The 14,841-nt window shown below is 43.9% G+C and overlaps 1 protein-coding gene across 1 annotated transcript in view; it reads left to right on the plus strand.

Moving 5' to 3' along the window:
- The first annotated feature begins 5,051 nt into the window (after positions 1-5,051).
- Positions 5,052-14,841, plus strand: part of steap2 (STEAP2 metalloreductase) — a 41,592-nt gene continuing 31,802 nt past the window's right edge. The window contains exon 1 of the mRNA XM_023326585.1: positions 5,052-5,365. The gene's annotated coding sequence lies outside the window, so the exon portion shown is untranslated. The remainder of the gene's footprint in view (positions 5,366-14,841) is intronic.

Below are 14,841 nucleotides of genomic sequence, written 5' to 3' on the forward strand. Positions count from 1 at the left end.
TGAAGCTGTTTAATTGATTTGTTGGACAGACCTGTGAATCAATGCCTGTGAAGTTTCACAATAAAATGTTCTAAATTTATCCCCCTTTTCCATAATGTTCCATCATCAGCAAAAAGTGATTTGCCAAAACTTAAAGAAAGATTGATGATGATTTCAGTTGTCAATCATAACTGAAAATAATGTTGGGTTTACCACTCTTCCTTGAGGAATTCCATTTTCTATATTACATTGTTGTGAAACATGTGATTCTATATTAACTTAAATATTTCTATCACGTAAAAAATCCCATAACTAATTAAACATATTTCCTCCTATTCCAACCTGATGTAATTGAATTTTCTTTATTGTATGCTTTTTCTACATCAAAAAACACACCAGCAACAGTTTCCATATTAATCTGAGGTTTCCTAATATTATCTTCTAAACATAAAATAGGATCCATTGCTCTTCTCCCACTGCTCCTTATCAGAAAATCCCTCAGGTAAGGAGCAATCACATTTCTTGACTCCAAATATTCCATTAATCTCTCATTCACCATCCTTTCCATCAGTTTACACAGCAATCAGACTGTAGTTTCCGAGATTACTATGATCTTTAGTCTCCCCTCTTCCCAAATCTTATTATATTATGTCAATAATTTATCTAACACATCATCACCTACATCTTTTGATGTATTATAGCACATTTTGTCTTTCCCCGGAACATTGTTCCTAGCTCTACCCAAAGCTCTTTTAATCCTTTCATGCATGAATTACGATCCTTTGTGTCAGGATTTCTTTCCAATTTTTATTTTATTTTCTTAAGGCATACAAAAAAGGTAGGAAAAAAAATTTGTAAAAAACTTTTTTCTTTTATTTTTTAGGTGATCAATAGTAATTTTCTCCAAATACAAAGTTGTTATTTGAAAAATACATCAGTAGTATTGTTCTTTAGGGGTTATCTGCTGTCACAATATTTTTCTACCTGCAAGAGTCGTCTACAGTAGAAGGAGGGACCAGGTCGGTTGGCATGCTTTTTTGTCTGTCAGCCATATTGGATTTAACAAAAATCATTTCATGCATTTGCAGCTGATGGCCAGTAGTTGATGGTGTATTTTATGATGCATTAGTGTCCACTTCAGTAGTCTGTGGGCATTTATAACATAAAAATCCACAAGAAGCAGAAGAAAATGGCTTTTAGATAGCTGTAAACCTCAGTGACCTCTATGCATGAAAGGGTTAAGTTCTCCAATAGAGAAGGGTTAGTTCATCAATCATCAGTATAACTCTCTTTCCTTCTTAAAACATCAACATTTCAACCTTCAGTTTTCTTCCTTCCCTGGATTTCATTAAGTGATAAATTATTCCCACTATGTATCTCCACAAATGTGCTTACTAAAATATCAACCTTTTCCCTATCAGGTACTGTTACTATATTGTTTTTTATTAAGTATTGGATACCATTCTCTTCTACCAGCCATCCCCATATTTTTATCATTCACCAAATTTTTTCTTTTTTTGTTTTGCTACCAATTGTGTCTCAGAAATCTCCCCAATATGTTCTTTTTGCTCTTCTTATTGTACTTCTTACTTTTGCCTGTGCCTCTTTATTTTCAATTAATTGTTGAAAATGACGAGACCTTTTGACCAATTTAAATGCTTTATTTCTTTTTCTTGCTACTGTTCTGCACACATCAGTCCACCATGGAACTAACTTTCTCCTATATTTCTCTGATGTCTTTAGAATAGACTCCTCAATAGCTGTTAAAATGGAATGACTTGACTTATACTTTCAATATTTGAATCATTTTGAACATTTAAAAGTTTACTTTCACATAAATGATTACATTTTCTCCAATTAGCTTTCCCAAATACCCACTTTCCTCTTAACATTTCAGAAATTTGTATCTGACTCATAAGGAGGGCCATCAGGTCCTGCTACTGGCTCCTCTCTGGCCCAGGAGAACCTGGTTTCCACAGCTCCCCAATGCCCCTTTCCCACATGAAGGTCTTTCTGTCACAGCCTGAGGGTCAGATCAGGCATCCCATTACCAGCCGCCTCCAGCTCTGGGTTTGGCCACTACAGGGCCCGGCATTACCTTCTCAGAGTATGACGGAGACATTGGGCATACAATGACTAATGCCAGGGCCCCTTACACATGACTGGTGTACACCCATAAATGGAAGGTTTTTAGCATCTGGTGTTGTGCTAGACATGAGGTCCCTATACACTGTCCTATTTCTGTTATTTTAACTCTATTGTCTAACTGTCTAACCCTAACCCCTAACCGGTCTCCATCCACTCTGAAAGTCTATGTTGCTGCCATCTCTTGTTGGCATACGGTGGTGGATGGAGAGATAATAAGCCGTAACAAGGATGTTTCTTTGTTTCTGAGAGGTGCCCGACGTTTGCACCTTCCCACACGCCCTGTTGTGCCTGTGTGGGACCTCTCTCTCATCCTCTCTGCCCTGCGATCTCCTCCGTTTGAGCCCTTGGCTCAGAGGTGAGCCTTGAGTGCTTGTCAAAGAGGACTGCTTTTTTCCTTGTGATGGCTTCAGCAAAATGGGTGGGTGAACTACATGCGCTGTCTGTTCACGAGTCCTGTTGCTATTGGAACCCAGCTGGTTCGGACGTTACTCTTTAGCCTTTCTCCCTAAGGTGGTCTCATCTGCAAGCCACTCTCTGCCCCTCCAGCTTGCTCACTTTGATGCAGGTGGGCCAGATGTTAGGTCACTGAAAAAGTGTGTCAGACACATTGCTTCTCTGCGGCAGTCTCCGCAAAGGGCAAGCCCTTTTGAAGCAGTGTCTTACACTTTGGATTCTGGATGTGGTGGAATGGCACCATACACCCGTTTGGACGGGTGTATGGTGCCATTCCACCAGGAGCATTAGTGTGTAAGCGGCCGGGATGAGGATCAGTGCTTCCAAATCCGAGGAGGCTCCAGTCTGGTGCCGGAAAAGGGTAGAGTGCCTTCTCTGGGTTGGGGGAGTGGATTGTCCTGCCCCAAGGGGAGGAGTTTAAGAATCTCGGGATCTTGTTGATGAATGAGGGAAGAAGGGAGTGGGAGATCAACAGGCAGATTGGTGCAGCATCTGCAGTGAAGTGGGCGCTGTACCTGTCCGTTGTGGTGAGGAGAGAGCTGAGCCAAAAAGCAAAGCTCTCGATTTACCGGTCCATCTACATTCCTACCCTCATCTATGGGCATGAGCTTTGGGTTTTGTCTGAAAGAACGAGGTCACGGATACAGCAAAAAACCCTACAAATTACAATGAAATAGATCTACTTCCGGTGGGCTCTGGAAGTAAGACCCATAATCGTTTCCCCAGTAAGCCTCCCAGGAATAAGGTGGATAGTGGGCAAAAGTTATGACAATTCCAAGGACCCCTGACTGACAGGGGACCCTCCGCAATTTATTTATTTATTTATAGAAATAAAAATAAAATTGGGGTCCTGTCAATTACCAAATTAATCATATTGTGTTTTCTAAAATAGTTTTAGAAGTAAAAATCAAATGTTACCCCTCCCAGACCAAAGGGCACACATCCGTATTTCGACTAAACTCCCCCTGGATCTGCATGAAATGGTTCATTCCTGCTTATCGCTTGAGGGTGACGATGTTCAGCAGCAGTCAGTAGAAGACAAGGACAACTGTGGATGTTACTATACTGCCTAGAAAAATAATAAAGTCAGTATTTCACAAAAAACAGAGAAACAGACAGAGAGAGAAAAAACAAGAATGTCAATTTATAACCCAGTTTTTCTCCGTGAGGTGAGTAGATTGTGAGATTATCAACCATTTAGCATAATTAGCTCAGCTTCAGACTACTGTTTGCCTCCATTTCACTAGCATTCTATGAACAAAGGAAAAAAAATTACCAACATATTCATATATTTAACTTGTACCTGCATCTTTAACCACATTTAACAACAGATAAGTCAGTCAGCGGCAGCTCTAACCCACATCCCTCCTGACCCGTCCTCTCCCAAGTGAAATTAAAGCTGCAGTATGTAACTTTTATAAAAAACATTTTTTTTACATATTTGTTAAAACTGTCATTATGTTGTGACAGTATGGTATAGAAATAATCTGTGAAAAATCTATTTCCTCTGCCTTCTCTCAATACTATCTACAGTAGAAACAACCAGTCAGTGGCAGGAGAGTTTTAGTGCTGTCAATCACAATTTCACGTGGCTGCTCCCTCCCTTCCCTTGCTCTGTGCTATGCTGTAGCTAGCAATAAGGATAAGTTGTTTCTCCAACATTAGCACATTTAGCAGTGAGTGAATGAAGTTGACTGACAGCGCTAAGGCCCTCCTCCTGGTTCTGATTGGTTGTTTTTGGTCAGACCATTGCATTACTTTAGCTAGCAATAGCAGTTCAGGGAGGAGGTGGAGGAGATTGATTGTTTTCACAGATTATTTGCCTCATAACAGACTGTCAGGACATGGTGTCAGCTTTAAAAAATATGGAGAAAACATATTTTTTATTCAAATTATGTACTGCAGCTTGAATAAAATGCAACTTCATAGCATTTTTTGAGAAGTCTGGATTGCTTCATGTATATTTTGCACGTTGCCTATGACTGTTGCTCATGAGGAGAGACATTTCAGTAATCTCAAAATAATAGAAAGAATTTAAGCAAACTACTTGCAAATTGTATGCAGACTGTTGCATGTAAAATTCATGAGCCTTAAATATTGTGCTAGTATCAATATTGAACCAAAGAAAGCAAGGCAGTTGCAACCCTTTAAAATTGTGACGCTTTTGATGGGTCAGATAGACTCAAAATATTGTAACAGCTGCTGTGCAGGGGTGGTGGTGGGGGTGGGGGGCAATTTTATTTTTTGTCATGGGGCCCAAGATTCTTGGCGGCGCCCCTGCGTCTACGTATTCACGTCTACGCCCGCCACGACAATTTAGCTGACCATAATATTTCCTGTTTTATTTTCATCATTATTATTACAATTAGTGTTGATATGTGTTTGATAGGCGGCCTTAGGCGTGTCTATCGGACATTTATAGAAATATGGAATAAATCACGTCCAGTGTTCTGGCCTTTGAGATTCGTCGCGGTGACAGTGCGCCCCTTTCTTGTCTCCTAGGGGTAAAAATCCAGACATGGCACTGCTTCCTGAATACCCAGCAAATATCTTAATATCTTCCCAAGATACTTTACACTCACGTGTCCTCGCAATAACGGGAAAAACCTTGTTAAAGTAACAACCATGTCTACTCCAATATGCGCAGGATCTAAGCTACAAGACTGAAATGTCCCAGCGAACGTGAACGCTTCAAATAACGGTACAGTGCGCGGAGGTTGCAGCGGCATCAGCAAACAGCTGCATCTAAGCGTGGACAGTTTCATGCACAGGGTCTCCGAGGCAGGTGGGTGGCTAATCGTCGCTCCTTCGGTTTCTGTCTCTCTGTGGACTGGGTGTTTTTCTCTGTGTCTGATTTGCTCCGCTGTGATTGCCACAGGTGCATATATATATGCACATCTGCGTCCTTCAGAACATGGAGGCAGGAGGATGTGTTTGCGCGAGCCTCTAGTGAATGGAGCAGCATCACACTGCAGGCTGCCTGTACATCGCAGCTGCTTTACAGCTGTCATCGTTTCTCTTTACTGCAAAGAATCTGCTGCAGCGGCAGAAGGAGGAATCTGAGGGGAGATCAGTTTTTAACCGTACTGATTGCAGTATAATGATCACCAATGCTTTGCTGTCATGTTATGAAAAGACGTGTCATGGTGTCATGGAGCATGCTGGTTGTGGAAAAGCATTTTATTAGTCCTATTCAGTCCAGAAGACCAGAAGAGTTAGGCTTTCAGAATGAGTAGTTTCATGTGGAAGATGTTTGGTACACTGCATTAATGATCTGCAAGATGCAGACACACCTAGGGCCAGGCACGTGAAAAGTGCGGGGGGGGCGGGGGGGGGGGGGGGGGGGGGGGGGGGCGTAAGGGGCTTGAGCCCCTGCCCCTCTTATCCTTGATGGCCCAAGTGTCCTTTTTATTTTATTTTTTTTATCTGTGTCAGGAGGCTTGTTTGTGCCCCTCAACAATAACATTAAGCTAAATATAATAATTTAGCAAAATAAACTAGTCTGGCTGCCCTCTCATAGTGGACCTTACCAGAGGGGCTGCTTTTCATTGGCTGATGTCCATTCTACATGGTCACGTGCGTGGCCGTCTCACAAACACACTTAGCTTCCCGTTAGCTAAGTACAGCGTAATGGCAGAACTGATACAACTTGTACACCTTGAAGCCTGTCTGCTACAGTCTTACCAGAGGTGTGACCAAGTCACTGTGTTGCAAGTCTCAAGTAAGTCTCAAGTCTTTGTCCTCAAGTCCGAGTCAAGTCTCAAGTAAAGACAGGCAAAAGTCGAGTCAAGTCTCAAGTCAGGAACCTTTAATTTCAAGTCATTTCGAGTCGTTTTTATTTTATTTTATTTTTATTTGCAATTATACATAAAATTCCAATAATAGACCATTTGTTCGTTTTAAAATATGTATTTATCTCAAATGATAGAACATGTGTAGCTGAACACAAAGTATAAAAAACATTTTTAAATTGGACCACTTTATTGCCCAGTTCTGTTAAACTTGATATTCAATAAAAAAAGACGAAAATGCTGACATTTCCACAGCACAATACAAAGAACCATAACAGCAGTTTTTTTCCTCTTTTCTCTGACCTGTCAAAACAATATATTGTCAATATAATTTCCCAACGTAGATGTCCAACCAACCATCCTTAGATGATACTAGACCCGGCTCATCATCATGATGGGACAGAGAGACTCTGTTCCCTGTGTTCAGGTCCAGAATCTGCTTTCTGTTCCGGAGCCCCGCTCACTATCCACCGGCTTCCTGAGCTAACACGGTGCACATTATTTGTGGAGGCATTTGAAGGACCGGATTTATGGTAAATCATCACCAATTTAACCCGGAGTACACATGCTAACACGAAGTTAGCTAAAGTCAACTATCTTACAGCAAAAGAAAAGCGCCACCTACCGATCTTTGTGAAGCTTCAAATGCCGGACAAAGTTGGACGTCGTGGCATCTCCATCCGATATTCTCTTCTTGCATGTTTTACAAGTTGCAGTTCGTTTTTTAGTCGAAAGTTCATAACCTACGTAGCCAAAAGAAATTATTCGCGGAAGCATATTCGAGCGGTTATTTCGTATTTCGTTCCCTGAGCTCTGTAGCTTTGCCGCGTTTTTTTAAACGTCCAAATCCTGTTAATTTGATTGGTTGTGCTGCAGCTACGTACACATACATACATAAGGAGAGAGGAAAACCATAGTGACGGTCTGCGCATATTGATACGGAATGAGTGAAATTAATTAATGACGCGACTTTATAAATAATGTGTTTTAAATTTTAAGACTTTGAGTAAAAAATATCAAGTCTTTTCAAGTAAACAGCTTCAAGTCGAGTCAAGTCCCAAGTCAATGGCATGAAAGTCAAAGTCAAGTCCGAGTCTTTGAGCATTTTTTCAAGTCAAGTCTCAAGTCGTGATTTTAACGACTCGAGTCTGACTCGAGTCCAAGTCATGTGACTCGAGTCCCCACCTCTGAGTCTTACCTTAGCTAAACAGATCAATATGCAATGTGTACTGTATCTGACATACACTAAAGATTTTATTTTAGCAGAAAAGGCTTTGGACTAAACTGTTACTCGTGTTAGCCACTCTAGCACCAAGTACAGCTAGTCAATCAACCATCGCTGTGTTCAGGGAAGCGCTGATTAATAATCGAGAAATAAATATCAAGCCTGGAAACTTGATATCGTAATGGACTGAATGTTATGTTGTTTTGTTTTTTTTTGTTTGTTTTTTTTACTGCATCATTCACTCAGTGTTTATTTACTGCTTGAGTTCTGCAGAAGAAATACGTATCAAGCACTGGAAAGTAATCCAGTTCTAACATATTACATTTTATCTTGTAATGCAGAACTCATCTGCACTGGAATTCTCAAGTTTATGCGTGATGCTCTCTGTTTTGTGCTTTTGAGTCAATGGCTTGGCTCTATGATAAATATCTATGCATTGGCCTTTGCTTCTAAGGTTAATTAATTATTGATGCTAAATCTTGTGTGATTACAGTACATGCAGTAAAATTAGATGTAATTAAAATACTTATTTGAGTTTCTTAGTGAAAGATCAGTGGTGGTGTTTTTATTTTTAAAACTTTTTTTCAATTTAATATATTTATTGTTTTCAACAAATTAACAAAACTGCAGGACAGTTATCAAAATACAATGATATCCGGATCATCGATCAGACCGCGATGACCAGTTGGCGTGGGTTGACGCTGGCATTGGGATCTTCTATATTGTCATCATCATCATCATATATTGAGTGAGTCCAAACAGGATTGCAGTTACAAATAAATTCCAGAATACGACTGTCCAACTGTCATTTATGTAACCAGAAAATAAACAACAAAAACAGCGATACCCCAACCCAACCCAGGTTATTAAGGGTAGAAGATAGAACTGAATGTTATGTTTTTAACGTAATCTTTGCTCGTCTTGCGGGGAGCAGGTGGTTGCCATGGTAACAGGTGTGCTTAAGCTACAAAGAGAGAGAGAGTAAAAAGGTAGGAGTGGTTTTGAGTTGATCACCTGTTCGGGTTACTTTACCTTTGTTTCCCTTTGCTGTGGCTCATTACAGCCACTGTAGTTTCTAAACGTTGGACTAATTTCCTCGTTCGTTTGTGAGTTTACGTCATTCACAACAAACATCAAATAGAACAAATATATTTCATTAAATTTTAACAAACAAATGGCTTCCACCGCTATAATTATGTGAAATTAAATTAATTGTATCCCAACTTCAGAAGATTTGCCTTTACCTTTACAGAGCTCTTTGGTTCCTCCTATCAGTCTGTAGCTTCTCATATTTCAGTCATCAAACCAAATTTCAGATCTACCATAACTGACTGACACCTGCTGGCCTCAGATTTGCAACCAGCTTGTGACTGAGAAACCAGTAACCTCCTCCCAGATGATGACATGAACTTGCTAGTTCCTCTGTCCATTGTAGTAGCTGATGTATTGTGAAAATCCGCTAGAAATGATGCGCTAATCGAGTCATGTTTACATAGAAACAACGCGCTGCGAGGCTTTGTTTGTGAGACTTGCGGTCACGTGGGTCGGTTGTGGGCGGAGCTTGATAAGGTCCATGACTCCGAGGATTCTCAGTTCCTCTGCCTCCATGTTGTTCAGACAACGGGTCCATGGAAAGGAGGAGGGGCCGGATCTGTGCCCTATAGACTATCAAATTATGGGCAGCTACTGAGTTTTCTTTGCCTTGATATCTCAGTCTAATAATTCTAGATCTCTGAGGTGCTAATAGAACAATAATGTAGAGTTAACCCCTCTGAGCCTTTTTGATCTTTAAAGCAGTTTGCAGCTAAGTTGTTGGAGGTTAAACAGAAGTAGTAGGGCTCATTTAGTAAAATAGCAGCAAATTTGCTTATTTCATTACTAGCAAACTTTTCTCCTCTGGTTTGTTTAACACCTACAGTTTCACATCAACACAGCCCTCCAGCTCTGTCAGCAGCAGAAACAGCAACTTTATACCTATCAGGGAAACATAGACTATATTTGCTTTGCATTGTCCCCACATGATGACATTGATACAGTATGAGCTGATTAAGTATTAGATCGTTGGTTATTGTGGGTTGTTGCTATGTTGTTGTACGGTGTTTTAAGATCTTGTTCAATGTGGCCCTTTTTAACTTTTAGCCACTGGCCCTCCAAAGGTCTTTGCATGACCCTGCCTAGAGCAACACCAGAAGATAGAAGTGGCCTAACTGTCTAACAAACCACTGACAAGAAATATCGGCAGACACAGAGGCAGTCAGAGAGTGATACCAACAACACCCTGATCTGAGAAGTGATGGAATTGTAATGTGGGTGGGTGGCTGGGGAGTTTCTCTGAAGCCAGGTGGTCAGCATGTTGGGCATAAAGACTCAGCATGTGTCTGTTCCCTCACTGGTTCCTCTTTTGAGCCAATGGTACATCTATACAGTACACTTGTGGGACAGCTGCATAATCCTACAGCTCTATTTCAAAGAGAAGACAGAGAATTACCTCTATCAATCTTCATCAAGACTGATAGACTTATAAAGTCTATCACAGACCTATGATAATGCCTGATAGGTCTGTGAGGCATTCTTTGTTGTGCGGTCAAATGTTTTATTTGAATTTGTTTTTATCTTTTCTATTTTTTATTTAACCTGTGTTTAATCTGGTAAGTTGATTAAAAACAAATTCCTTTTCAACAACAATCTGTTCAGAAAGCATTAAAACATCATACAACAGAAGATAGAAAAAAAAATATGTTATAGAAATCCATCCATTTTCTTACACCCTGTCCCTAGTGGGATTGGTGATCATTTTCTGCAGTGAAATGATATGACGATTGGCCTAATCATTTACGAACTCTTGGGTCTATCAAAGTGATGAATTTATTACAATGCAAGTGTTGCTCTAAATATTGAAGAGTGTCCAAAGGTCATAGTTGTATATATTAATTCATACTAATTTATTAATCTACGTGAATGAAGTGATGGTCAGTTTACAAGGGCACCTGTAACAAAACGTGTTGCAGTGTGATGACATCTTACTTATGGAGTAGAGTTTTTGCTCTATAGATGATATCACTACTGTATAGTCAATTAGAGGGAGAACTCTCATTCAATTCAAATCAAATCAAATCAAAATTCAAAAATAATTTATTAATCCCAAAGGGAAACTAAATGTTGTTGTAACTCATTACTTAAGATTCTTCAAAGTGTTATTGAAGATCACGATGGTTGGTGGCAGGAAAGATCTTCTGCAGCGGTCTGTACTGCACTCAATCTGAAGAAGCCTCTGACTGAAGATGCTCTACCTTCCAAAGACAGTCTTATGAAGAGGATGGTCAGGGTTGTTCATAATTTTCTTGATTTTATGAAGAATCCTTCTTTGCATTATCATCTCCTGAGATTCCACAGTCGTCCCCAGATCGAAACCAACGTTCTTTATCAGGCTGTTGAGCCTTTCTGGGTCCCTGGCTCTGATGCTGCTGTCCCAACAGATGACGGCAGAAGAGATGATGCTCTCAACACAGACTTACAGAAGATCTGCATCATCTTGCTACAAACTTTGAAGAATATTATCTTTCTCAATAAGTACAGTCTGCTCTGTCGCTTCTTATAAACCAGGAGTGGGTAATCCTGGTCCTCGAGGGCCGGTGTCCTGCAACTCTTAGATGTCTCCCTGATCCAACACACTTCAATCAAATCACTAAATCACATCCTAAGTACAGTCAAGTTTTCCAGAGTTCTGATAATTACCTAATTATTTGACTGAAGTGTGTTGAAGTAGAGTCACATGTAAAAGTAGCATTACACTGGCTCTCAAGGCCTGAAGTTGCCCACACCTTATAGACAGTTTCACTGTCTCGTCTCCAGTCCAGATGAATTCAGATGAACACGGAGGAATTTATATTCCTCAACCACCTCCATATTTCTTCTCCCATGATGGAAATTGGGTTTTTAGGATCTTGGATTGTTTAATTGGGTTTTGTTAATTTCTGTGTTCCTTAGATCCCTTTCTTATTTAAGATCAGCCATGTGTAGCATATTTGTAAAAATAACAATATACTATATTGTTATTCCATATAAATGGATTTTTACCAATAAGATAAATGGTCCTTGGGCTGCCACTTTATCGTGGTGGAGGGGTTTGAGTGCCCCAATGATCCTAGGAGCTATGCTGTCTGGGGCTTCATGCCCCTGGTAGGGTCACCCAAGGCAGACAGGTCCTAGGTGAGGGACCAGACAAAGCGCAGCCTGAAGACCCCAATGATGAACGACACCATTGGACTTCGTGTTCCCTCGCCCGGACACGGGTCACCGGGGCCCCACTCTGGAGCCAGGCCTGGTGGCCGGGCTTTTACCCATGGAGCCCGGCCGGGCTTAGCCCGAAGAGGAAACATGGGCCCCCCCTCCCATGGTCCCACCACCCGTGAGAGGGGCCAAACGGGTTGGGTGCATTGTGTGATGGTTGGCAGCCGAGGGAGGGGACCCTGGCGGTCCGATTGTCGGTTGCAGAAGCCGGCTCTTGGGACGTGGAATGTCACCTTTCTGGTGGGGAAGGAGCTGGAGCTAGTGTGTGAGGTCGAGAGGTTCCGGCTAGAAATAGTCGGTCTCACCTCAACGCATGGCTCTGGTTCTGGAACCAGTCTCCTTGAGAGGGGCTGGACATACTTCCACTCTGGAGTTGCCCAAGGTGAGAGGCGTTAGGCAGGAGTGGGCATACTTGTTGCTCCCCATCTCAGCGCCTGTACGTTGGGGTTTACCCCGGTGAATGAGAGGGTAGCCTCCCTCCACCTACGGGTGGGGGGACGGGTCCTGACTGTCGTTTGTGCTTACGGGCTGAACGACAGTTCAGATTACCCACCCTTTTTGGAGCCCTTAGAGGGGGTACTGGAGAGTGATCCTCCTGGGGACTCCCTTGTTCTGCTGGGGGACTTCAATGCTCATGTGGGCAATGACAGTGAGACCTGGAGGGGCGTGGTTGGGAGGAATGGCCCCCCCCAATCTGAATTCGAGCGGTATTCTGTTGCTGGACTTCTGTGCTCGTCATGGATTGTCCGTAAAAAACACCATGTTCAAGCATAAGGGTGTCCATATGTGCACTTGGCACCAGGACACCCTAGGCCACAGTTCGATAATCAACTTTGTCATTGTTTCATCGGATCTGCGGCCGTATGTCTTGGACACTCGGGTGAAGAGAGGTGCAGAGCTGTCCACTGACCACTACCTGGTGGTGAGTTGGCTCCGGTGATGGGGGAGGAAGCCGGTCAGACCTGGCAGGCCCAAACGTGTTGTGAGGGTCTGCTAGGAATGTTTGGCGGAATCCCCTGTGAGACGGAGTGTTAACTCCCATCTCCGGCAAAACATCGAACACGTCCCGGGGGAGGTGGGAGACATTTAGTCTTAGTGGACCGTGTTCCATGCCTCCATTGTCGAGGCGGCCGATCGCAGCTGTGGCCGCAAGGTTGTTGGTGCCTGTTGCGGCGGCAACCCTCGAACCAGTTGGTGGACACCTTCGGTGAGGGGTGCCATCAAGCTGAAGAAGGAGTCCTATCGGGCCTTTTTGGTCCGTGGGACTCCGGAAGCAGCTGATGGGTACCAGCGGGCGAAGAGGCATGTGACTCGGGTGATTGCTGAGGCAAAAACTCGGGCGTGGGAGGAGTTTGGAGAGGCCATGGAGAAAGACTTCCGTACGGCTTCGATGCGATTCTGGTCCACCATCCAGCGTCTCGGGGGCGGACAGTACAGCACCAACACTGTTTAGAGTGGGGATGGTGTGCTGCTGACCTTGACTCGGAATGTTGTGGGCCGGTGGGCAGAATATTTTGAAGACCTCCTCAATCCCACCAACATGCCTTCCATTGAGGAAGCTGAGCCTGGGGACTCTGGGTTGGGCTCTCCAATCTCTGGGGACGAGGTCGCCGAGGTGGTGAAAAAGCTCCTCGGTGGCAGGGCCCCAGGGATGGATGAGCTCCACCCAGTGTTCCTTAAGGCTCTGGATGTTCTAGGGTTGTGTTGGCTGATGCGACTCTGCAATATCGCATCGGGGGCAGTTCCCCTGGATTGGCAGACTGGGGTGGTGGTCCCCCTGTTCAAAAAGGGGGACCAGAGGGAGTGCTCCAATTATAGAGGGGTCACACTCTTAAGCTGCCTGGCAAGGTCTATTCAGAGGTCCTGGAGAGGAGGGTCCGTCGGATAGTCAAACCTCGGATTCAGGAAGAGCAGTGTGGTTTTCGTCCTGGTCGTGGAACACTGGACCAGCTCTACACCCTCAGCAGGGTCCTGGAGGGTGCATGGGAGTTCGCCCAACCAGTCTACATGTGTTTTGTGGACTTGGAGAAGGCGTTCGACCGTGTCCCTCGGGGAGCCCTGTGAGGGGTTCTCCGGGAGTATGGGGTACCGGGCCCTTTGATACGGGCTGTCAGGTCCCTGTATGACCGGTGTCGGAGTCTGGTCCACATTGCCGGTAGTAAGTCGGGTTCGTTTCCGGTGAGAGTTGGACTCCGCCAGGGCTGCCCTTTGTCACCGATTCTGTTCATTACTTTCATGGACAGAATTTCTAGGCGCAGCCAAGGTGTTGAGGGGATCCGTTTTGGTGGCCTTAGGATCTCATCTCTGCTTTTTGCAGACGATGTGGTCCTTTTGGCTTCATCAGGTTGTGATCTGCAGCTCTCGCTGGAGCGGTTTGCAGCCGAGTGTGAAGCGGCCGGGATGGGCATCAGTGCCTCCAAATCCGAGGCCATGGTCTTGAGCCGGAAAAGGGTAAAGTGTCTTCTCCGGGTCAGGGAGGGCACGTCCCACTGGGAGGAGGTCCAGGGGAAGACCCAGGACATGCTGGAGGGACTATGTCTCTCGGCTGGCCTGGGAACGCCTCGGGATTCCCCCGGAAGAGCTGGAAGAAGTGGCCGGGGAGAGGGAAGTCTGGGCCTCCCATCTGAAGCTGCTACCCCCACGACCCGAACCCGGATAAGTGGAGGAAGATGGCTGATGTTTTGGTCAGTTTTGAATGTTGGTGGTGCTTTCACACTCGTGGTAGCATGAGACGGACTCCACAACCCACACAAGTGGCTCAGGAAGTGCAGCTCATCCAGGATGGCACATCAATGTGAGCTGTGGCAAGAAGGTTTGCTGTGTCTGTCAGCGTAGTGTCCAGAGGCTGGAGGCGCTACCAGGAGATAGGCCAGTACACCAGGAGACGTGGAGGAGGCCGTAGGAGGGCAACAACCCAGCAGCAGGACCGCTACCTCCGCCTTTGTGCAAGAAGGA

The sequence above is a fragment of the Xiphophorus maculatus genome, chromosome 21, assembly GCF_002775205.1.
Source record: "Xiphophorus maculatus strain JP 163 A chromosome 21, X_maculatus-5.0-male, whole genome shotgun sequence".
NCBI lineage: Eukaryota > Metazoa > Chordata > Actinopteri > Cyprinodontiformes > Poeciliidae > Xiphophorus > Xiphophorus maculatus.